We start from the raw sequence: 13,421 nt of genomic DNA on the forward strand, positions 1-13,421 counted from the left end.
CAGAGGCGGGGAATCAGATATGGGGAAACAGAGGTGGGGAATCAGAGGCGGGGAAACAAAGGCAGGGAATCAGATATGGGGAATCAGAGGTGGGGCATCAGAGGTTGTGAATCACAGATGGGGAATCAGAGGCGGGGAATCAGAGGCAGGGAATCAGACGCGGGGAATCAGAGGCGGGGATTCAGAGCTGGGGAATCAGAAGCGGGGAATAAGAGTTGGGGAATCAGAGGCGGGGAATCAGATATGGGGAATCAGAGGCAGGGAATCAGAGGCGGGGAATCAGAGGCAGGGAATCAGACGCGGGGAATCTGAGGCGGGGAATCAGAGCTGGGGAATCAGAGGTGGGGAATCAGAGTTGAGGAATCAGAGGCAGGGAATTGGATGTGCGGAATCAGAGAGGGGGAATCAGAGGTGGGGAATCAGAGGCGGTGAATCAGAGATGGGGAATCAGAGGCGGGGAATCAGAGGCAGGAAATCAGACACGGGGATTCAGAGGCTGGGAATCAGACGGGGGGAATCAAAGGCGGGGAATCAGAGCTGGGGAATCTGAGGCAGGGAATCAGAGTTGGGGATTCAGAGGCGGGGAATCAGATATGGGGAAACAGAGGCGGGGAATCAGAGGCGGGCAAACAGAGGCGGGGAATTAGATATGGGGAATCAGAGGTAGGGAATCAGAGGCGGGGAATCAGAGCTGGGGAATCAGAGGCGGGGAATCAGAGTTGGGGCATCAGAGGTGGGGAATTAGATATAGGGAAACAGAGGCGGGGAATCAGAGGCGGGGAAACAGAGGCGGGGAATCAGATATGGGGAATCAGAGGTGGGGAATCAGAGGCAGGGAATCAGATGTGCGGAATCAGAGATGGGGAATAAGAGGCAGGGAATCAGAATCAGAAGCGGGGAATCAGAGGCCGGGAATCAGAGGCCGGGAATCAGATGCTGGGAATAAGAGGCCGGGAATCAGAGGTGGGGAATCAGATATGGGGAATCAGAGGTGGCGAATCAAAGGCGGTGAATCAGAGATGGGGAATCAGAGGCGGGGAATCAGAGGCAGGGAATCAGATGCGGGGAATCAGAGGCGGGGAATCAGAGCTGGCGAATCAGAGGCTGTGAATCAGAGGTGGGCAATCAGAGGCGGGGAATCAGATATGGGGAATCAGAGGCGGGGAATCAGAGGCGGGGATACAGAGGCGGGGAATCAAATATAGGGAATCAGAGGTGGGGAATCAGAGGTTGTGAATCAGAGATGGGGAATCAAGGCGGGGAATCAGAGGCAGGGAATCAGACGCGGGGAATCAGAGGAGGGGATTCAGAGCTGGGGAATCAGAGGCGGGGAATCAGAGTTGGGGAATCAGAGGCAGCGAATCAGATATGGGGAATCAGAGGCGGGGAATCAGAGGCGGGGAAACAGAGGCGGGGAATCAGATGTGGGGAATCAGAGGTGGGGAATCAGGGGCAGGGAATCGGTGGCAGGGAATCAGAGGCGGGGAATCAGAGGCGGGGAATCAAAGGCAGGGAATCAGACACGGGGAATCAGAGGCGGGGAATCAGAGATGGGGAATCAGAGGCGGGGAATCAGAGGCAGGGAATCGGATGCCGGGAATCAGAGTCGGGGAATCAGAGCTGGGGAATCAGAGGCGGGGAATCAGAGTTGGGGAATCAGAGGCGGGGAATCAGATATGGGGAAATAGAGGCGGGGAATCAGATATGGGGAATCAGAGGTGGCGAATCAAAGGTGGTGAATCAGAGATGGGGAATCAGAGGCGGGGAATCAGAGGCAGGGAATCAGATGCGGGGAATCAGAGGCGGGGAATCAGAGCTGGCGAATCAGAGGCTGGGAATCAGAGGTGGGCAATCAGAGGCGGGGAATCAGATATGGGGAATCAGAGGCGGGGAATCAGAGGCGGGGAAACAGAGGCGGGGAATCAAATATAGGGAATCAGAGGTGGGGAATCAGAGGTTGTGAATCAGAGATGGGGAATCAAGGCGGGGAATCAGAGGCAGGGAATCAGACGCGGGGAAACAGAGGCGGGGATTCAGAGCTGGGGAATCAGAGGCGGGGAATCAGAGTTGGGGAATCAGAGGCAGGGAATCAGATATGGGGAATCAGAGGTGGGGAATCAGAGGCAGGGAATCAGATGTGCGGAATTAGAGATGGGGAATCAGAGGCAGGGAATCAGAATCAGAAGAAGGGAATCAGAGGCCGGGAATCAGAGGCCGGAATCAGATGCTGGGAATCAGAGGCCTGGAATCAGAGGCGGGGAATCAGAGGCAGGGAATCAGATGCGGGGAATCAGACGCGGGGAATCAGAGCTGGGGAATCAGAGGCGGGGTATTAGAGTTGGGGAATCAGAGGCGGGGAATCAGATATGGGGAAACAGAGGTGGGGAATCAGAGGCGGGGAAACAGAGGCAGGGAATCAGATATGGGGAATCAGAGGTGGGGCATCAGAGGTTGTGAATCACAGATGGGGAATCAGAGGCGGGGAATCAGAGGCAGGGAATCAGACGCGGGGAATCAGAGGCGGGGATTCAGAGCTGGGGAATCAGAAGCGGGGAATAAGAGTTGGGGAATCAGAGGCGGGGAATCAGATATGGGGAATCAGAGGCAGGGAATCAGAGGCGGGGAATCAGAGGCAGGGAATCAGACGCGGGGAATCTGAGGCGGGGAATCAGAGCTGGGGAATCAGAGGTGGGGAATCAGAGTTGAGGAATCAGAGGCAGGGAATTGGATGTGCGGAATCAGAGAGGGGGAATCAGAGGTGGGGAATCAGAGGCGGTGAATCAGAGATGGGGAATCAGAGGCGGGGAATCAGAGGCAGGAAATCAGACACGGGGATTCAGAGGCTGGGAATCAGACGGGGGGAATCAAAGGCGGGGAATCAGAGCTGGGGAATCTGAGGCAGGGAATCAGAGTTGGGGATTCAGAGGCGGGGAATCAGATATGGGGAAACAGAGGCGGGGAATCAGAGGCGGGCAAACAGAGGCGGGGAATTAGATATGGGGAATCAGAGGTAGGGAATCAGAGGCGGGGAATCAGAGCTGGGGAATCAGAGGCGGGGAATCAGAGTTGGGGCATCAGAGGTGGGGAATTAGATATAGGGAAACAGAGGCGGGGAATCAGAGGCGGGGAAACAGAGGCGGGGAATCAGATATGGGGAATCAGAGGTGGGGAATCAGAGGCAGGGAATCAGATGTGCGGAATCAGAGATGGGGAATAAGAGGCAGGGAATCAGAATCAGAAGCGGGGAATCAGAGGCCGGGAATCAGAGGCCGGGAATCAGATGCTGGGAATAAGAGGCCGGGAATCAGAGGTGGGGAATCAGATATGGGGAATCAGAGGTGGCGAATCAAAGGCGGTGAATCAGAGATGGGGAATCAGAGGCTGGGAATCAGAGGCAGGGAATCAGATGCGGGGAATCAGAGGCGGGGAATCAGAGCTGGCGAATCAGAGGCTGTGAATCAGAGGTGGGCAATCAGAGGCGGGGAATCAGATATGGGGAATCAGAGGCGGGGAATCAGAGGCGGGGAAACAGAGGCGGGGAATCAAATATAGGGAATCAGAGGTGGGGAATCAGAGGTTGTGAATCAGAGATGGGGAATCAAGGCGGGGAATCAGAGGCAGGGAATCAGACGCGGGGAATCAGAGGAGGGGATTCAGAGCTGGGGAATCAGAGGCGGGGAATCAGAGTTGGGGAATCAGAGGCAGCGAATCAGATATGGGGAATCAGAGGCGGGGAATCAGAGGCAGGGAATCAGACGCGGGGAATCAGAGGAGGGGATTCAGAGCTGGGGAATCAGAGGCGGGGAATCAGAGTTGGGGAATCAGAGGCAGCGAATCAGATATGGGGAATCAGAGGCGGGGAATCAGAGGCGGGGAAACAGAGGCGGGGAATCAGATGTGGGGAATCAGAGGTGGGGAATCAGGGGCAGGGAATCAAAGGCAGGGAATCAGACACGGGGAATCAGAGGCGGGGAATCAGAGATGGGGAATCAGAGGCGGGGAATCAGAGGCAGGGAATCGGATGCCGGGAATCAGAGTCGGGGAATCAGAGCTGGGGAATCAGAGGCGGGGAATCAGAGTTGGGGAATCAGAGGCGGGGAATCAGATATGGGGAAATAGAGGCGGGGAATCAGATATGGGGAATCAGAGGTGTGGAATCAGAGGTTGGGAATCAGAGGCAGGGAATCAGAGTCGGGGAAACAGAGGCGGGGAATCAGATATGGGGAATCAGAGGTGGCGAATCAAAGGCGGTGAAACAGAGATGGGGAATCAGGGCAGGGAATCAGAGGCAGGGAATCAAACACGGGGAATCAGAGCTGGGGAATCAGAGGCGGGGAATCAGAGTTGGGAATCAGAGGCGGGGAATCAGAGGCGGGGAATCAGAGGCGGGGAATCAGAGGCGGGGAATCAAAGGCAGGGAATCAGACACGGGGAATCAGAGGCGGGGAATCAGAGATGGGGAATCAGAGGCGGGGAATCAGAGGCAGGGAATCGGATGCCGGGAATCAGAGTCGGGGAATCAGAGCTGGGGAATCAGAGGCGGGGAATCAGAGTTGGGGAATCAGAGGCGGGGAATCAGATATGGGGAAATAGAGGCGGGGAATCAGATATGGGGAATCAGAGGTGTGGAATCAGAGGTTGGGAATCAGAGGCAGGGAATCAGAGTCGGGGAAACAGAGGCGGGGAATCAGATATGGGGAATCAGAGGTGGCGAATCAAAGGCGGTGAAACAGAGATGGGGAATCAGGGCAGGGAATCAGAGGCAGGGAATCAAACACGGGGAATCAGAGCTGGGGAATCAGAGGCGGGGAATCAGAGTTGGGAATCAGAGGCGGGGAATCAGAGGCGGGGAAACAGAGGCGGGGAATCAGATATGGGGAATCAGAGGTGGGGAATCCGAGGTTGGGAATCAGAGGCAGGGAATCAGAGGTGGAAAATCAGAGGCGGGGAATCAGAGGAAGAGAATCAGATGTGCGGAATCGGAGATGGGGAATCAGAGGCAGGGAATCAGAGGCGGGGAATCAGAGGCGGGGAATCAGAGGCCGGGAATCAGATATGGGGAAACAGAGGCGGGGAATCCGAGGCGGGGAAACAGAGGCGGGGAATCAGATATGGGGAGTCAGAGGTGGGGCATCAGAGGTTGGGATTCAGAGGCAGGGAATCAGAGGCTTGGAATCAGATGCAGGGAATCAGATGCGGGGAATCAGAGGCGGGGAATCAGAGCTGGGGAATCAGAGGTGGGGAATCAGATATGGGGAATCAGAGGCGGGGACTTAGATATTGGGAAACAGAGGCTGGGAATCAGAGGCGGGGAAACCCAGGCGGGGAATCAGATATGGGGAATCAGAGATGGGGAAGCAGAGGCAGGGAATCAGAATCAGAAGCAGGGAATCAGAGGCCGGGAATCAGAGGCCGGAATCAGATGCTGGGAATCAGAGGCCTGGAATCAGAGGCGGGGAATCAGAGGCAGTGAATCCGATGCGGGGAATCAGAGGCGGGGAATCAGAGCTGGGGAATCAGAGGCGGGGTATTAGAGTGTGGGAATCAGAGGCGGGGAATCAGATATGGGGAAACAGAGGTGGGGAATCAGAGGTGGGGAAACAGAGGCAGGGAATCAGATATGGGGAATCAGAGGCGGGGAATCAGAGGTGGGGAATCATAGGCAGGGAATCGGATGTGCGGAATCAGAGATGGGGAATCAGAGGCTGGGAATCAGAGGTGGTGAATCAGAGATGGGGAATCAGAGGCGGGGAATCAGAGGCAGGGAATCAGACGCGGGGAATCAGAGGTGGGCAATCAGAGGCGGGGAATCAGATATGGGGAATCAGAGGCGGAGAATCAGAGGCGGGGAAACAGAGGCGGGGAATCAGATATGCGGAATCAGAGGTGGGGCATCAGAGGTTGTGAATCACAGATGGGGAATCAGAGGCGGGGAATCAGAGGCAGGGAATCAGACGCGGGGAATCAGAGTTGGGGAATCAGAGGCGGGGAATCAGATATGGGGAATCAGAGGCAGGGAATCAGAGGCGGGAAAACAGAGGCGGGGAATCAGATATGGGGAATCAGAGGCGGGGAATCAGAGGCAGGGAATCAGACACGGGGAATCAGAGGCGGGGAATCAGAGATGGGGAATCAGAGGCGGGGAATCAGAGGCAGGGAATCGGATGCCGGGAATCAGAGGCGGGAAATCAGAGCTGGGGAATCAGAGGCGGGGAATCAGAGTTGGGGAATCAGAGGCGGCGAAGCAGATATGGGGAAATAGAGGCGGGGAATCAGATATTGGGAATCAGAGGCGGGGAATCAGATATGGGGAATCAGAGGCTGGGAATCAGAGGGCGGGAAACAGAGGCGCGGAATAAGATATGGGGAATCAGAGGTGGGGAATCAGGGGCGGGGAATCAGTGGCAGGGAATCAGAGGCGGGGAATCAGAGGCGGGGAATCAAAGGAAGGGAATCAGACACGGGGAATCAGAGGTGGGGAATCAGAGATGGGGAATCAGAGGAGGGGAATCACAGGCAGGGAATCAGACGCGGGGAATCAGAGGCGGGGAATCAGAGGTAGGGAATCAGAGTCGGGGAATCATAGGCAGGGAATCGGTTGTGCGGAATCAGAGATGGGGAATCAGATGTGGGGAATCAGAGGCAGTGAATCAGAGGCGGGGAAACAGAGGCGGGGAATCAAATATAGGGAATCAGAGGTGGGGAATCAGAGGTTGTGAATCAGAGATGGGGAATCAAGGCGGGGAATCAGAGGCAGGGAATCAGACGCGGGGAATCAGAGGCGGGGATTCAGAGCTGGGGAATCAGAGGCGGTGAATCAGAGTTTGGGAATCAGAGGCAGGGAATCAGATATGGGGAATCAGAGGTGGGGAATCAGAGGCGGGGAAACAGAGGCGGGGAATCAGATATGGGGAATCAGAATTGGGGAATCAGGGGCAGGGAATCAGTGGCAGGGAATCAGAGGCGGGGAATCAGAGGCGGGGAATCAGAGGCAGGGAATCAGACACGGGGAATCAGAGGCGGGGAATGAGAGATGGGGAATCAGAGGCGGGGAATCAGAGGCAGGGAATCGGACTCCGGGAATCAGAGTCGGGGAATCAGAGCTGGGGAATCAGAGGCGGGGAATCAGAGTTGGGGAATCAGAGGCGGGGAATCAGATATGGGGAAATAGAGGCGGGGAATCAGATATGGGGAATTAGAGGTGTGGAATCAGAGGTTGGGAATCAGAGGCAGGGAATCAGAGTCGGGGAAACAGAGGCGGGTAATCAGATATGGGGAAACAGAGGTGGCGAATCAAAGGCGGTGAAACAGAGATGGGGAATCAGGGCAGGGAATCAGAGGCAGGGAATCAAACACGGGGAATCAGAGCTGGGGAATCAGAGGCGGGGAATCAGAGTTGGGAATCAGAGGCGGGGAATCAGAGGCGGGGAAACAGAGGCGGGGAATCAGATATGGGGAATCAGAGGTGGGGAATCCGAGGTTGGGAATCAGAGGCAGGGAATCAGAGGCGGGGAATCAGAGGCGGGGAATCAGAGGAAGGGAATCAGATGTGCGGAATCGGAGATGGGGAATCAGAGGCAGGGAATCAGAGGCGGGGAATCAGAGGCGGGGAATCAGAGGCCGGTAATCAGATATGGGGAAACAGAGGCGGGGAATCCGAGGCGGGGAAACAGAGGCGGGGAATCAGATATGGGGAATCAGAGGTGGGGAATCAGAGGTTGGGAATCAGAGGCAGGGAATCAGAGGCTTGGAATCAGATGCAGGGAATCAGATGCGGGGAATCAGAGGCGGGGAATCAGAGCTGGGGAATCAGAGGTGGGGAATCAGATTTGGGGAATCAGAGGCGGGGACTTAGATATTGGGAAACAGAGGCGGGGAATCAGAGGCGGGGAAACCCAGGCGGGGAATCAGATATGGGGAATCAGAGGTGGGGAATCAGAGGCAAGGAATCAGATGTGCGGAATCAGAGATGGGGAATCAGAGGCAGGGAATCAGAATCAGAAGCAGGGAATCAGAGGCCGGGAATTAGAGGCCGGAATCAGATGCTGGGAATCAGAGGCCTGGAATCAGAGGCGGGGAATCAGAGGCAGGGAATCAGATGCGGGGAATCAGAGGCGGGGAATCAGAGCTGGGGAATCAGAGGCGGGGTATTAGAGTTGGGGAATCAGAGGCGGGGAATCAGATATGGGGAAACAGAGGTGGGGAATCAGAGGCGGGGAAACAGAGGCAGGGAATCAGATATGGGGAATCAGAGGCGGGGAATCAGAGGTGGGGAATCATAGGCAGGGAATCGGATGTGCGGAATCAGAGATGGGGAATCAGAGGCTGGGAATCAGAGGTGGTGAATCAGAGATGGGGAATCAGAGGCGGGGAATCAGAGGCAGGGAATCAGACGCGGGGTATCAGAGGTGGGCAATCAGAGGCGGGGAATCAGATATGGGGAATCAGAGGCGGGGAATCAGAGGCAGGGAATCAATCGCGGGGAATCAGAGGCGGGGATTCAGAGCTGGGGAATCAGAGGCGGGGAATCAGAGTTGGGGAATCAGAGGCGGGGAATCAGAGGAAGGGAATCAGACGCGGGGAATCAGAGGCGGGGATTCAGAGCTGGGGAATCAGAGGCGGGGAATCCGAGTTGGGGAATCAGAGGCGGGGAATCAGATATGGGGAATCAGAGGCAGGGAATCAGAGGCGGGAAAACAGAGGCGGGGAATCAGATATGGGGAATCAGAGGCGGGGAATCAGAGGCAGGGAATCAGACACGGGGAATCAGAGGCGGGGAATCAGAGATGGGGAATCAGAGGCGGGGAATCAGAGGCAGGGAATCGGATGCCGGGAATCAGAGGCGGGAAATCAGAGCTGGGGAATCAGAGGCGGGGAATCAGAGTTGGGGAATCAGAGGCGGCGAAGCAGATATGGGGAAATAGAGGCGGGGAATCAGATATGGGGAATCAGAGGCGGGGAATCAGATATGGGGAATCAGAGGCTGGGAATCAGAGGGGGGGAAACAGAGGCGGGGAATAAGATATGGAGAATCAGAGGTGGGGAATCAGGGGCGGGGAATCAGTGGCAGGGAATCAGAGGCGGGGAATCAGAGGCAGGGAATCAAAGGAAGGGAATCAGACACGGGGAATCAGAGTTGGGGAATCAGAGATGGGGAATCAGAGGCGGGGAATCACAGGCAGGGAATCAGACGCGGGGAATCAGAGGCGGGGAATCAGAGCTGGGGAATCAGAGGTGGGGAATCAGAGTCGGGGAATCAGAGGCAGGGAATCGGTTGTGCGGAATCAGAGATGGGGAATCAGATGTGGGGAATCAGAGGCAGTGAATCAGAGATGGGGAATCAGAGGCGGGGAATCAGAGGCAGGAAATCAGACAGGGATTCAGAGGCTGGGAATCAGACGGGGGGAATCAAAGGCGGGGAATCAGAGCTGGTGAATCAGAGGCAGGGAATCAGAGTTGGGGATTCAGAGGCGGGGAATCAGATATGGGGAAACAGAGGCGGGGAATGAGAGGCGGGCAAGCAGAGGCGGGGAATTAGATATGGGGAATCAGAGGTGGGAAATCAGAGGTGGTGAATCAGAGATGGGGAATCACAGGCGGGGAATCAGAGGCGGGGAAACAGAGGCGGGGAATCAGATATGGGGAATCAGAGGTGGGGAATCAGAGGCAGGGAATCAGATGTGCGGAATCAGAGATGGGGAATCAGAGGCAGGGAATCAGAATCAGAAGCGGGGAATCAGAGGCCGGGAATCAGAGGCCGGGAATCAGATGCTGGGAATAAGAGGCCGGGAATCAGAGGTGGGGATTCAGAGTCTGGGAATCAGAGATGGGGATTCAGAGGCGGGGAATGAGATATGGAGAATCAGAGGCGGGGAATCAGAGGCAGGGAATCAGATATGGGGAATCAGAGGCGGGGAATCAGAGGTGGGGAAACATAGGCAGGGAATCAGAGGCGGGGAATCAGAGGCGGGGAATCAGAGGAAGGGAATCAGATGTGCGGAATCGGAGATGGGAAATCAGAGGCAGGGAATCAGAGGAAGAGAATCAGATGTGCGGAATCGGAGATGGGGAATCAGAGGCAGGGAATCAGAGGCGGGGAATCAGAGGCGGGGAATCAGAGGCCGGGAATCAGATATGGGGAAACAGAGGCGGGGAATCCGAGGCGGGGAAACAGAGGCGGGGAATCAGATATGGGGAGTCAGAGGTGGGGCATCAGAGGTTGGGATTCAGAGGCAGGGAATCAGAGGCTTGGAATCAGATGCAGGGAATCAGATGCGGGGAATCAGAGGCGGGGAATCAGAGCTGGGGAATCAGAGGTGGGGAATCAGATATGGGGAATCAGAGGCGGGGACTTAGATATTGGGAAACAGAGGCTGGGAATCAGAGGCGGGGAAACCCAGGCGGGGAATCAGATATGGGGAATCAGAGATGGGGAAGCAGAGGCAGGGAATCAGAATCAGAAGCAGGGAATCAGAGGCCGGGAATCAGAGGCCGGAATCAGATGCTGGGAATCAGAGGCCTGGAATCAGAGGCGGGGAATCAGAGGCAGTGAATCCGATGCGGGGAATCAGAGGCGGGGAATCAGAGCTGGGGAATCAGAGGCGGGGTATTAGAGTGTGGGAATCAGAGGCGGGGAATCAGATATGGGGAAACAGAGGTGGGGAATCAGAGGTGGGGAAACAGAGGCAGGGAATCAGATATGGGGAATCAGAGGCGGGGAATCAGAGGTGGGGAATCATAGGCAGGGAATCGGATGTGCGGAATCAGAGATGGGGAATCAGAGGCTGGGAATCAGAGGTGGTGAATCAGAGATGGGGAATCAGAGGCGGGGAATCAGAGGCAGGGAATCAGACGCGGGGAATCAGAGGTGGGCAATCAGAGGCGGGGAATCAGATATGGGGAATCAGAGGCGGAGAATCAGAGGCGGGGAAACAGAGGCGGGGAATCAGATATGCGGAATCAGAGGTGGGGCATCAGAGGTTGTGAATCACAGATGGGGAATCAGAGGCGGGGAATCAGAGGCAGGGAATCAGACGCGGGGAATCAGAGTTGGGGAATCAGAGGCGGGGAATCAGATATGGGGAATCAGAGGCAGGGAATCAGAGGCGGGAAAACAGAGGCGGGGAATCAGATATGGGGAATCAGAGGCGGGGAATCAGAGGCAGGGAATCAGACACGGGGAATCAGAGGCGGGGAATCAGAGATGGGGAATCAGAGGCGGGGAATCAGAGGCAGGGAATCGGATGCCGGGAATCAGAGGCGGGAAATCAGAGCTGGGGAATCAGAGGCGGGGAATCAGAGTTGGGGAATCAGAGGCGGCGAAGCAGATATGGGGAAATAGAGGCGGGGAATCAGATATTGGGAATCAGAGGCGGGGAATCAGATATGGGGAATCAGAGGCTGGGAATCAGAGGGCGGGAAACAGAGGCGCGGAATAAGATATGGGGAATCAGAGGTGGGGAATCAGGGGCGGGGAATCAGTGGCAGGGAATCAGAGGCGGGGAATCAGAGGCGGGGAATCAAAGGAAGGGAATCAGACACGGGGAATCAGAGGTGGGGAATCAGAGATGGGGAATCAGAGGAGGGGAATCACAGGCAGGGAATCAGACGCGGGGAATCAGAGGCGGGGAATCAGAGGTAGGGAATCAGAGTCGGGGAATCATAGGCAGGGAATCGGTTGTGCGGAATCAGAGATGGGGAATCAGATGTGGGGAATCAGAGGCAGTGAATCAGAGGCGGGGAAACAGAGGCGGGGAATCAAATATAGGGAATCAGAGGTGGGGAATCAGAGGTTGTGAATCAGAGATGGGGAATCAAGGCGGGGAATCAGAGGCAGGGAATCAGACGCGGGGAATCAGAGGCGGGGATTCAGAGCTGGGGAATCAGAGGCGGTGAATCAGAGTTTGGGAATCAGAGGCAGGGAATCAGATATGGGGAATCAGAGGTGGGGAATCAGAGGCGGGGAAACAGAGGCGGGGAATCAGATATGGGGAATCAGAATTGGGGAATCAGGGGCAGGGAATCAGTGGCAGGGAATCAGAGGCGGGGAATCAGAGGCGGGGAATCAGAGGCAGGGAATCAGACACGGGGAATCAGAGGCGCGGAATGAGAGATGGGGAATCAGAGGCGGGGAATCAGAGGCAGGGAATCGGACTCCGGGAATCAGAGTCGGGGAATCAGAGCTGGGGAATCAGAGGCGGGGAATCAGAGTTGGGGAATCAGAGGCGGGGAATCAGATATGGGGAAATAGAGGCGGGGAATCAGATATGGGGAATCAGAGGTGTGGAATCAGAGGTTGGGAATCAGAGGCAGGGAATCAGAGTCGGGGAAACAGAGGCGGGTAATCAGATATGGGGAAACAGAGGTGGCGAATCAAAGGCGGTGAAACAGAGATGGGGAATCAGGGCAGGGAATCAGAGGCAGGGAATCAAACACGGGGAATCAGAGCTGGGGAATCAGAGGCGGGGAATCAGAGTTGGGAATCAGAGGCGGGGAATCAGAGGCGGGGAAACAGAGGCGGGGAATCAGATATGGGGAATCAGAGGTGGGGAATCCGAAGTTGGGAATCAGAGGCAGGGAATCAGAGGCGGGGAATCAGAGGCGGGGAATCAGAGGAAGGGAATCAGATGTGCGGAATCGGAGATGGGGAATCAGAGGCAGGGAATCAGAGGCGGGGAATCAGAGGCGGGGAATCAGAGGCCGGTAATCAGATATGGGGAAACAGAGGCGGGGAATCCGAGGCGGGGAAACAGAGGCGGGGAATCAGATATGGGGAATCAGAGGTGGGGAATCAGAGGTTGGGAATCAGAGGCAGGGAATCAGAGGCTTGGAATCAGATGCAGGGAATCAGATGCGGGGAATCAGAGGCGGGGAATCAGAGCTGGGGAATCAGAGGTGGGGAATCAGATTTGGGGAATCAGAGGCGGGGACTTAGATATTGGGAAACAGAGGCTGGGAATCAGAGGCGGGGAAACCCAGGCGGGGAATCAGATATGGGGAATCAGAGGTGGGGAATCAGAGGCAAGGAATCAGATGTGCGGAATCAGAGATGGGGAATCAGAGGCAGGGAATCAGAATCAGAAGCAGGGAATCAGAGGCCGGGAATTAGAGGCCGGAATCAGATGCTGGGAATCAGAGGCCTGGAATCAGAGGCGGGGAATCAGAGGCAGGGAATCAGATGCGGGGAATCAGAGGCGGGGAATCAGAGCTGGGGAATCAGAGGCGGGGTATTAGAGTTGGGGAATCAGAGGCGGGGAATCAGATATGGGGAAACAGAGGTGGGGAATCAGAGGCGGGGAAACAGAGGCAGGGAATCAGATATGGGGAATCAGAGGCGGGGAATCAGAGGTGGGGAATCATAGGCAGGGAATCGGATGTGCGGAATCAGAAATGGGGAATCAGAGGCTGGGAATCAGAGGTGG

The sequence above is a fragment of the Narcine bancroftii genome, chromosome 4 (assembly GCF_036971445.1).
Source record: "Narcine bancroftii isolate sNarBan1 chromosome 4, sNarBan1.hap1, whole genome shotgun sequence".
Lineage (NCBI taxonomy): Eukaryota > Metazoa > Chordata > Chondrichthyes > Torpediniformes > Narcinidae > Narcine > Narcine bancroftii.